The following is a 10,552-nucleotide window of genomic DNA, read 5'->3' as shown; positions in this document are numbered from 1 at the left end:
ATCACCGCCTTGTTCTTTTCTCATCTCCTACTGAACTTGAGTACCCCTTAGACACAGAGAAGAAAAATAAAACAGGCTTAAGCAACAGCTTTTCATTGTAGTTAAGTATGATAGAACGACTCACACTTTACTTTTATAAAAACCTGTGTGAACTCAAAATAACAAGCACAATAATACTTACAAAGAGATACAAAGTATTTCACTGATATAACATAGGCATCGCCTTTCTGATCAATATTATTTGAATTAAACTAAGAAGCCTATATAGCTGGGAAAATTAAACATGTTTTTTTCTTTCTTGACTTTCCTTTTAATTGGAAAAGTACCTCATATGCATTAACTGGGATTTAACTGCATAAGCCAAAATCCTGTAAAAATCAAGTCAGAGTTTTAAAGCACCTAATAAAATATTCATATACAAATATTAAATATATGGCAGGGGAAAACTACTCTCCATTTTCAGACATAACCACGAAAATTTTACTAAGTGGTTAATACTCAACATTTATTGGTAGGCAGTCTAAAATTAAGAGTTTATTAATCAGAGACTATACATGTATAATGTTATATATTATATATGTATAATATTATAACTAATATAAACATCAGTTATAATAAACACTACATTTCATTATAACTGAACCCAGATGACTCATAGTCATACATTGCAGCAGGAATCTATTTAGGTGTTAATTCTCAATATGTCTGGAACCATTTGGGTTATTAAATGTGTCCTTTAACTCATACATACTCAGAGTTAAGGGTTGAACTGTGTTTATAATTTGATGTCCTAACTCCCAGTGCCTCAGAATGTGACATTATTTGAAAATAGGACTGTTGCAGATATCATTAGTCAAGATGAGGTCGCGCTGGAGGAGGGTGGACACCAAATCCAATTAAGTCCAGTGTCCTTGTTAAAAGGGGATATTTGGACATAGGCACAGGGGAAGAACACCACGTGAAGATGAAGGCAGAGATCAGGATAATGCAGCAGAAGCCAAAAAACACCAAAGATTGCCAGCGAACCACCTAAGAGAAAGGTCTGGAACAGATTCTCCTTCACAGCCCTAAGAAGGAACCAATGCTACTAACACCTTGATCTCACACTTCTAGCCTCCAGAACTGTGAGATGAGAAACGTCTGTTGTTTAAGCTGAACGACAGGTCCTTAAGGTTCTCCTCCGCTTGACTCAATTTTAAACAGGTTTCTTCCTGACTACAGGCCCCTGAGCTTCCTTATCTTAGCACATTTATTTTAGAAAACTGGCAATTAGGAATTCCTTCCCTACCCCTTTGAGACGTAAATCTTCTCCCTTCTTCTTGCCACTTTCACAAGCCAGGAGTATCTTTCTCAAGGACCTGGGAGCCACCCTTCTGAAGTGTAAGCGCCAAGAATAAAGATAGGTTCTAACATCCCCAGCCTCTTTTGGGGAGCAGGGGCCAGACTTTAGAAAGCACCAACTGGCAAACACTGATGACCAAATCACATTCACCAACCTACCCTCTACTGTCTTCTAGTACTTTTCCACTAGCTACTCTGGTGTGGAAAACTCTCCTGCTTTTTGTTTCAACAGAGTTGAGTTCAATCCCTCATCCTTATTGTGACAGTCCTGAATAAAGTCCCACTTGCCTATTTAACTCTGTCTCTGAACGTTTCATTGAAGCAACCACCCAGTTTGTGGTACATCAGCTCTCGCAAACTAATACACTAAGTACTGCTATTGAATGTCTGGTAAATTAAGAAGCCATAGCAAATCTAAATCTAGCAAATGCTAGATTTAGAGTGAACTCAGCATGAGCAGGAATCCTATCTCTAGAATTTTGTAGCTAATCCCCTTTAACTATAGTTTACACATATTTAAGAAACAGCTTTGGCAGCTATGAATAGTGTAAAAAGATCATCAACTACAATGTTATATGGAGACATAAAAAAGTTATGTAAAGAATTTGGGGCAGAGTTCAGCATCTATTTCTAATCTCAAAAAATGTATGCATATGCATGTTTATAAATTTTTATACACATGTGTATATAACTATATATGCATATGCATATATACATTTCAGTCATTATTATTAAATATACATGTTCCAAGCTTTTGTGTAGATTTGGCCATGATTAATATAGTGTAAATTATTTGTAAAAGCACTGCTTAATGATAATATGATTTTTAATTTTCTCTATGGGTGGATATTAATATATCCTTGAAACTTCACCTGCATGTAACTCTTCAGAGAATCTCTATCACAGACAGAATGAAGTCAATGAATACAAATTCCTCCTCAGATACTTTTACAGCATCAAATCTCACTGCTCCTAAGCATTCTCTGATACTACGTAATGATCTGTCATTTTATTTTCCACAACGTACTTTTCAGGTCACCCTTCTTTTACTTATGCTGCCCCCTGTCAGGGAAGCCCTTACCACTTTTTCTCACCTGCTACTCTTACTCATTTCTTTAGTCAGCTCAGGCACCATCTCTTCTACCAAGTCCTCCCTGAAAGTAGAGGTTGGAACAATTGTCTTAATCGCTGTGCCCTGGGGTACTCTTTTGTCTTCCTTTATTTTTTTAATCCCTTTCCACATTATATTCAAATGATCAGGTTACATACCTACAGCCCCTCAAAGAACTGTAAAATCCTTGATGGCCCTGTCTAGCACTGATATTTAATAAATGCTCAATAAATGTCTGTGGAAAAAAACAGAACAATCAACTCCTGTTTTTCCTAGGAAATGTATAGGTGAATGAATATTTTTATTCACTTACAATACTATCAATCATCGTTATTAAAGTTATATCCAAATCCATATTACCTACAAGATTTTAATACCCATCACTTGGAAACTTGTAATTTAATGATCAGTAACCAAACTACTATTCTTATAAGAAGTGACTATTTTCTTCCCCTACAACCTTATAACGTTGTGAGAATACTCAAAACATTTCAGTTTATTTTCCAAAGTTCTGCTTTTCCATTCCTCCCAGGATTGCTGAAACTTTCAAACTGGTTGCAACTGCCACTATGTGTTTCAGGGTGAAAATGAACCATTCTGTTTGTGGAAGAAAACAGAATGAGGAAAAAAATATAAAATCCTGTATATTATGCCATTCAAATCTTAGATATGTGACATGATGTCATATAGCCACAGTCTGATATACTAATACCAGTTGTCAAAGGCTGTGTTGAACCCTGCTCACCCTTCTAACCTCTCACCCTGTGCAGCAGGACCACGGTATAATGCATTAATTAGCATCATACACTAATTAAATTACTAAGGCTGAGATTTTCTTCTGGAGAAATGTTCCCAAGTAAATTGATGTTGCCAAATATATCCTCTGACTTTCTAACCAAGACACCACTCCCTCACATCAGGATAACTGGAACTGCTTCTTAATGCTCGTCTTTGCCTTCTCGTTTCCACTCCTATAATCCATTCTCCACACAGCAGTCAGTGTGAGATTTTACCACACACATCAGATTGCTCTTTCCTCTCTTAAAAACCCTCCGGCTGCATTCCATTGCCTTGAAATAAATCCACACTTCTTCCCACAGCTAGAAGAGAGAACAGAGAAGACCCATGCTTCATTCTCCCACCTCACCTCCTAGCCCTCTGCCCCTCACACACCAAACTGCAGTCTATGAACCTCTTTCTGATACTCATATACACCTAGGTTATTTCCTTTCCGTGGCCTTTGCATGTGTTGTGGTTTCCTCCTTCTAGAAAAACCTGATACTAAATCTCCTCATGACTGTCTCCTCCTCATTATTCAAAATTCTAATCAGAGTGGGTGACTCCCAGTCTATAGCACATCTATGGTCACTTTTTTATCCCGCTGACCGTGTTCCCAGTGAATGCAGGCAGTTGGACTTTAGAGATGGATCAAGAGTTCAACTGCAACACTACCCCACTGTGAAAAAAAAAGAAAAAGAAAACGGGAATGTTTGTGTTTTAGAGCTTCTACTTCATCCCTTTGTTAGGTACGGTGGGCATTCATAATAAGGGTAAAATTAGGCAATGAATTTCACCGGGTCAATAATAAAAGATAAGAAAATAAAAGGGGAATATGAGTGTACATTTTCCACTAAAGGTGAATGATATCTTAAGTTGGCAGTCTTCAGCTACACACAATTACATGTATAAGTATGAATTAGAAACACAGTACAAACAGGCAGCACTAATGACAGTTTTAAGGCCATTAGACATTAGGTAATAAAAACTCCTTCATCTGTTGATTATCATTTACATATACTCTTACTACAGCTATATCCTTAAAACTAAATAAAAATAAACAAAGAATAAATATTAAGGGAGAAGGGTTGATTCATATAATATATAGTACATATTATATATATTATATAATACATACTGGTATGTATACACACATATATACACATAGAGAGACATATATGCGTGCATATATATATATTGCAATCCAACAAGCTGGAGAGGTACATGTTCATTACACTTTTCAATTACAGCTACTAAAGTGGCATATGGGTGACAATTCAGCAGAGAACAGACAATTGCCTTGCTTTCTAGATCTGTAACTCAGAATATATATTAACTATCTTTAGATTAATGTCTATAATAAGGAGGATGGACATTCAACAGCAGCTCTGACCAGATGATAATCTAATTGACATAAAGAATGTAGAGGAGGAGGCATGCATCAAGGGGAAAATGCCCAACACTCTGAGATGTACAACGATAGACCAAGTGGCCTTGGGATGCACTGGACCAGGAAAAGCAGGTTGACCTCTGATGCAAATATGATAGAGACAACTGAAGCCCTAGTATGTAATGGGATTAAATAAATTTACTTTAAAAGGCATTAAAGACATTTACTTTTCCAACTCTGAAATTCTGAGACCCAGGGTTGAAAACCAAAATTGTTTCTAAAGGATGTATCTTCTGGTATAAAAATAAAAGAATCTCTGTAAGGCAAATACTACTCTTTACTAATTAAAACTCTCCAAGATTATCCTTAACATGTGTGTTTCTCACATATATACATATATGTTTATGTATGTGTATGTATCTGTTTATGTGTGCATGAGTATTTGGTATATTTAAAATTATTCTAAATATTTTACCTTGATAGGACTATTGACTATTTTTAAACTATAATGATTTGCAGGTGGCAGCCTTATTTATCTTCTGTGTTATAATACGTATTGTTGGAAATATGAAAGCTTAGTTTAGGTTGAAATAAAATATCAGGCCATCATTTAATTATCACATCAATAGATTTTACTGAAGTGGAAACAAAGCATATACTTATATTTGTTTTGTTAAATTGGTAAATAGATAGCCTGCAAAATTTAATCCATTTTTTAATTTACAGTTATTCGTATTCCTAAGTGGGTATCTATTTTTCCAGAGGAAATCATTTTTAATATAGTTTGTGGAAAATTTAAGACTTTGTTCATATCCTCTGTTTAATGTGTGTACTTCCATCTCTCCATAAAGAGAATAAAACTCTAATGGTTTTATTATCATATGAATTTAAAAATCCAGAAAACATTTGACATAAAGGTAAAAGAGAAAAATATTGGAAATATGACAGCTGTATAGCTGTAGTAAGTTCTCCTTTCTCAGAAAACAACTTGGGATTTATTATACAAGGTCATGTCTGGAAGAAAAGATTAAATATTGCAGCACCATTAAAGTCTACAATAACTGCTCTCTTCCACTTTTATTTAAAGCCTCCATGACGGACACATTTTATTAGCTCCATGCCCTTAGCTTTGTCATAGCAATTGCTAAATTAATTTACAAACTTCAGTCGACTTGTGTTTTTATAGGTGTCTCCCTGAATATCTTTCATAAGCAATACTAGAATTCCCCCCAGACAGAGCACTGCTGTTCAAACTTTAATTCTTCCCTTGTTAAACAGTTGTGTTCTTTTGATTGTACCAAAGGGCTAAAGGGTAAGTAAGCTTCCTTTCATACGTGCTATTTTGTCAACAACTGCTTCAGGAAGTTGTCAAATTGCAACGTGAATGGGATGCAACACTTACCTTCTATTGTGACACAAGCCATTATAATTCACTGTACTCTATAATACTTACGTTATAATGTATTCATTGGCAAATTATTTAGACTCTAGGTAGGACAACAGTGATTCAGAGCAAACTGAAGATAGTTTGGTGTTTTACAAAGAAATGTTTATAAAAGAAATGTGATTTCTGAGTAAATCTAATAATTTTAGGAGAATATTTATCAGGGGAAGTCTGAAAAATTGGGTAGGTACAATAAGATACTTTTACTTTCTTACTAATATTATTTACTATGCCAAACCAATTTTCTCTTAAAATAATCCAGTTTCTTAAATCATTTATTCTGCTTCAGATGAAACCTGATTTCTTTGAGATCTACGACAGGAGTATTTTTTCTGAACAGAGGGAGGTGAATGAAGGAGAGTGGTTCAGATCTAATGAGAGAACTTTAATGTCAAAACAGGTTCTTCTGACGGGGAAGGAAAACTCTCCCCAATATGACCATGTGATTTTCCTTGTTGATTTTCCTTGTTGATTCCAAGGAGGCAAAAATGGACTTCAGTCCTTCATTTAGACACAAAACCACCACAACAACTGAAACAAACCTGGTCTCATAAAACTATTTACACGATACCTTTTCCCCCGTTATAAGTTAGATCACATATTTCTTAGGCTCATGTGAGAAGGGCTCTGGTGGAAGATTTTCTATATAGTCCTGAAAATCAGATTTGCGGTTTGGTATATTCATTTCTTGCTTTTAAGATTTCTTAAAACATAAATTTAGTGAACACTGAAAAAGCTATTTCACATATACTATTTTCTCAACAAACCTATGTGTAACTCAGTCCTCAAAAATCCTACGTGTAAATAATAGATAAATTGGGCGGCGGCTCGGGGGACCGGGGCCTTTTGTTTGGAGCGGCGGCGGCGGCAGCGGCGGGGCCCCCTCCCCGCTTCCCCTGCTCGCTCGGTCTGGGCCGCCCCTCGCGGGCGTAGGGGGGCCGCCCCCTGGGCCGGGCCTCATCTCAGGTGCCCCCGCCCCGCCCGGCCCCAGGGGAGGGCCCGAGGCTGCCTCTGGCCGCTCAGGCCGACGCCATGAAGATCAAGGATGCCAAGAAACCCTCTTTCCCACGGTTTGGCATGGACATCGGAGGAACTCTAGTAAAGCTCTCATATTTTGAACCTATCGATATCACAGCAAAGGAAGAACAAGAAGAAGTTGAGAGCTTAAAAAGTATCTGAAAATATCTGACTTCTAATGTAGCCTGTGGATCCACTGGTATTCGGGATGCACGCCTTGAACTAAAAGATTTAACACTTTTTGGCCGGAGAGGGAACCTGCACTTTATCAGATTTCCAACCCAGGACCTGCCTGCTTTTATCCAAAGGGGAAGAGCGAAAAACTTCTCAACACTACACACAGTGCTACGTGCTACAGGAGGTGGTGCTGACAAGTTTGAAAACGGTTTTCGCACAGTTGGAAACCTCCACCTGCACAAACTGGATGAACCTGACTGCCTTGTGAAGGGCTTGCTGTACATAGATTCTGTCAGTTTCAATGGACAAGCAGAGTGCTATTATTTTGCTAAGGCCTCAGAACCTGAGAGATGCCAAAAGATGCCTTTCAACCTGGCTGATCCCTAACCACTGCTGGTAGTGATCATTGGTTCCGGGGTCAGTATTTTAGCAGTCCATTCCAAAGACAACTATAAACGAGTAACTGGGACAAGCCTTGGAGGGGGTACCTTTCTGGGTTTATGTAGTTTATTGACTGGCTGTGAAAGTTTTGAAGAGGCTCTTGAAATGGCATCCAAAGGTGAGAGCACCCAAGCTGACAAGCTGGTCCGTGATATTTACAGAGGAGATTTTGAGAGATTTGGTCTGTCTGGCTGGGCTGTAGCATCTAGTTTTGGGAATATGATTTATAAGAAGAAGCGAGAATCTGTTGGTAAAGAAGATCTAGCAAGAGCTACGTTAGTTACTATCACCAACAACATTGGTTCTGTGGCACGCATGTGTGCTGTTAATGAGAAAATAAAGAGTTGTCTTCGTTGGAACTTTACGTATCAATTCTCTCTCGATGAAACTTTTGGCATATGTCCTGGATTACTGGTCAAAAGGTCAACTGAAAGCACTGTTTCTAGACCATGAGGGATGTTCTGGAGCAGTCAGTGCACTTCTTGGGCTGCCAAATTTCAGCTAAAGCATCGGGTTTCTCTCTGTTAATAAATGTCATTCGAGAGGAACTGAAAACCAGAGGTGTAATTACTGCATTATTTGTCACTGGGAACCGAAGGATAAAAGAGTAGCACTATTCCTCTTGATTTTTAAGTGTCAGAATGGTAAGCTGCTATATGTTGCCATATTAAAATGAGAGCTCCAGTAATGTAAAGAATTTCAAAGTGAAATGCTTTCCCTTCTGTATATAGCCAGTGTTAAATCCTTAAATGCAATACAGCCTCTGATGATTGAACTTCCTCTGAAAAAGATCTTCTATTTATTGTATTTTATGTAGCCAACATTGCAGTACTGTATGTTCAAACATGAATCTTAAAGTCTCAGAAATGTTTAGCTCATGAAAATAATAGATTCTGAATATTTGTTACGAGTCTTCTATGTGTGTTTTGGTTACTAGTAAGTGGACAGTAACATACCCTGTATCGAAACTTACTGAAATGGCAATCAAAGATGATCATTTTTATGTGATTTTAGAAATGTTAAAGCAATATTAATTATTCATTATTGTTGTTTTCCAAACATATCTTCTCCCAAAAAGCATGTTTATGTGATCCTTCCTCAGAAGTATAACCTTTTCCAATGCCATAATTTAACTGAAATGCTATTGTTAAACATTAGCCTGAATTTTAAAACGAATCCTAGAAAATGCACATAATTGGTGATACTGCATTTTTTGTATTTTGAGTTTATCAGACAGTACATTTTAAAATGTTTTTTAACGGGAGGCTTACTTATTTGAAAGTCCGTTCAGTAAGGTCCCAGGACTATTTGAATGGAGTATGGTTTATGTGTATTGGTAGGGATCTGTGCTCTTCTTTCTATACCACATTTATCTTAGGCCCAAAGTTAGCCATTTCTGTTTAATTAGGTCTGAACCATCAAAGCTAAAGACTGTCTTCTACTGTGAACAGCAACAAAATCATTTATGCTAAACGGATGTTATGGAAATTTAAAAGACAAGTTGTTTGAAACTGTGGGAATCTGAGGCAGTATTGCAGAATTATAAAGGGACCAATGTTTTGTACATTGTGGTAATAAAAGCACTATAGTTCCAAAAAAACATAATAATAATAAATAATAATAAATAACAATAATAAATAAATAAATAATAAATAAATAAATAAATAAATAAATAGATATTAAGCCACATAGCAAGGTAGTATACTGTATAAGCAGCAAAACCAGAATCAACACCGAACCTGGCTAATTCAAGACTTCACATTTTACTCAAAATACCATAAACTTTCTGTTAAGCTTCTGTATAAGAATCACCATACGGAAGCATGATATGATTTTCACCTTTATTTAGGTCTTATTAGTTTTTGTATGACTTCTTATGCTATCAGCTAGGCCAGCTAACCATGATTCAATCGATGAACTTTAGGCAATGAATTAGGGAAAAAAACTCCTAGTTTAATGCTTATATTGGAAATTCATTATATAAGAAAATCCAACACAACAGAACATTGTATTCACCAAGATATGCAGCTACATTCTCAGAGTGCCTACTTTAGTACTTTTAAATAGTCAAGTACCTTGGGAAAAAAAGAAAACTATGTAAGAACTGCATATATATCCTCTATGTTCTATAGTAAGAGATATATAAAACTTAACTATACAAAGATTCTGTAATTTGAAATCTAGGTATAGATATAAAAATAGAAATAACTACATTATGAATTGCAATAAAAACCACAAATGATGCCTAAATCCTACAGAAATTTAGAAGGTAGAGGATTCCCTTCTATCTGAATTTATCTGAGAAGGTACTGGAAATGTACCTTAGAAACAATATGTTATTTTTAGCAAAAATAAGCAGGATTGTGGAGATAGGAAGGCCTTATACTCATTCGATAAAATCCAAATTTCTGGATAATAGAATTCTATATTAAAAGTATTTTTTAAAGTAAATGTAGTGTTGGAGTAGTTGCCTACAATGAGTTGGCTTAGTATATCAATCCAAGGATGCTGGATTTTAGGTTTATTTTTAGTGTTTGCTAAAAATAGCTTTACTTTGGTAATATTATTCTTAGAGATATATGTAGTATGACTTGGGGAAAAAAACCCAAAACTGATGATTGGAGGATATAACACTAAGAATAAAATGAGCTTAAACCATATTGGTAATGGTGGGAACAGGTATAAAGAAAGCACTGTTATTAGTTGGTGTCTCTCTCCTACTTACACAGAATAATATTGGAAAAGGAACCTAAAAAACAGTAGGGAAATTGGTCTCCTAGTATTATTGAGGTTCCCATCAAGAAATAAATCACACTCAAAATTAGAGAATTTGAGAACTGATTTACAAAGGAAC

The 10,552-nt window shown here is 36.2% G+C and overlaps 1 pseudogene; it reads left to right on the top strand.

Annotated features, from left to right (window-relative positions):
* Window positions 1-7,095: 7,095 nt before the first annotated feature.
* On the top strand, window positions 7,096-8,203 carry LOC109547589 (pantothenate kinase 3 pseudogene; annotated as a pseudogene).
* Window positions 8,204-10,552: the final 2,349 nt, after the last annotated feature.

This window comes from Tursiops truncatus, chromosome 18, assembly GCF_011762595.2.
Source record: "Tursiops truncatus isolate mTurTru1 chromosome 18, mTurTru1.mat.Y, whole genome shotgun sequence".
Classification (NCBI taxonomy): Eukaryota; Metazoa; Chordata; class Mammalia; order Artiodactyla; family Delphinidae; genus Tursiops; species Tursiops truncatus.
Note: the sequence above shows the minus strand (reverse complement) of the source record. Positions and strands in the feature narration are given on the sequence as shown.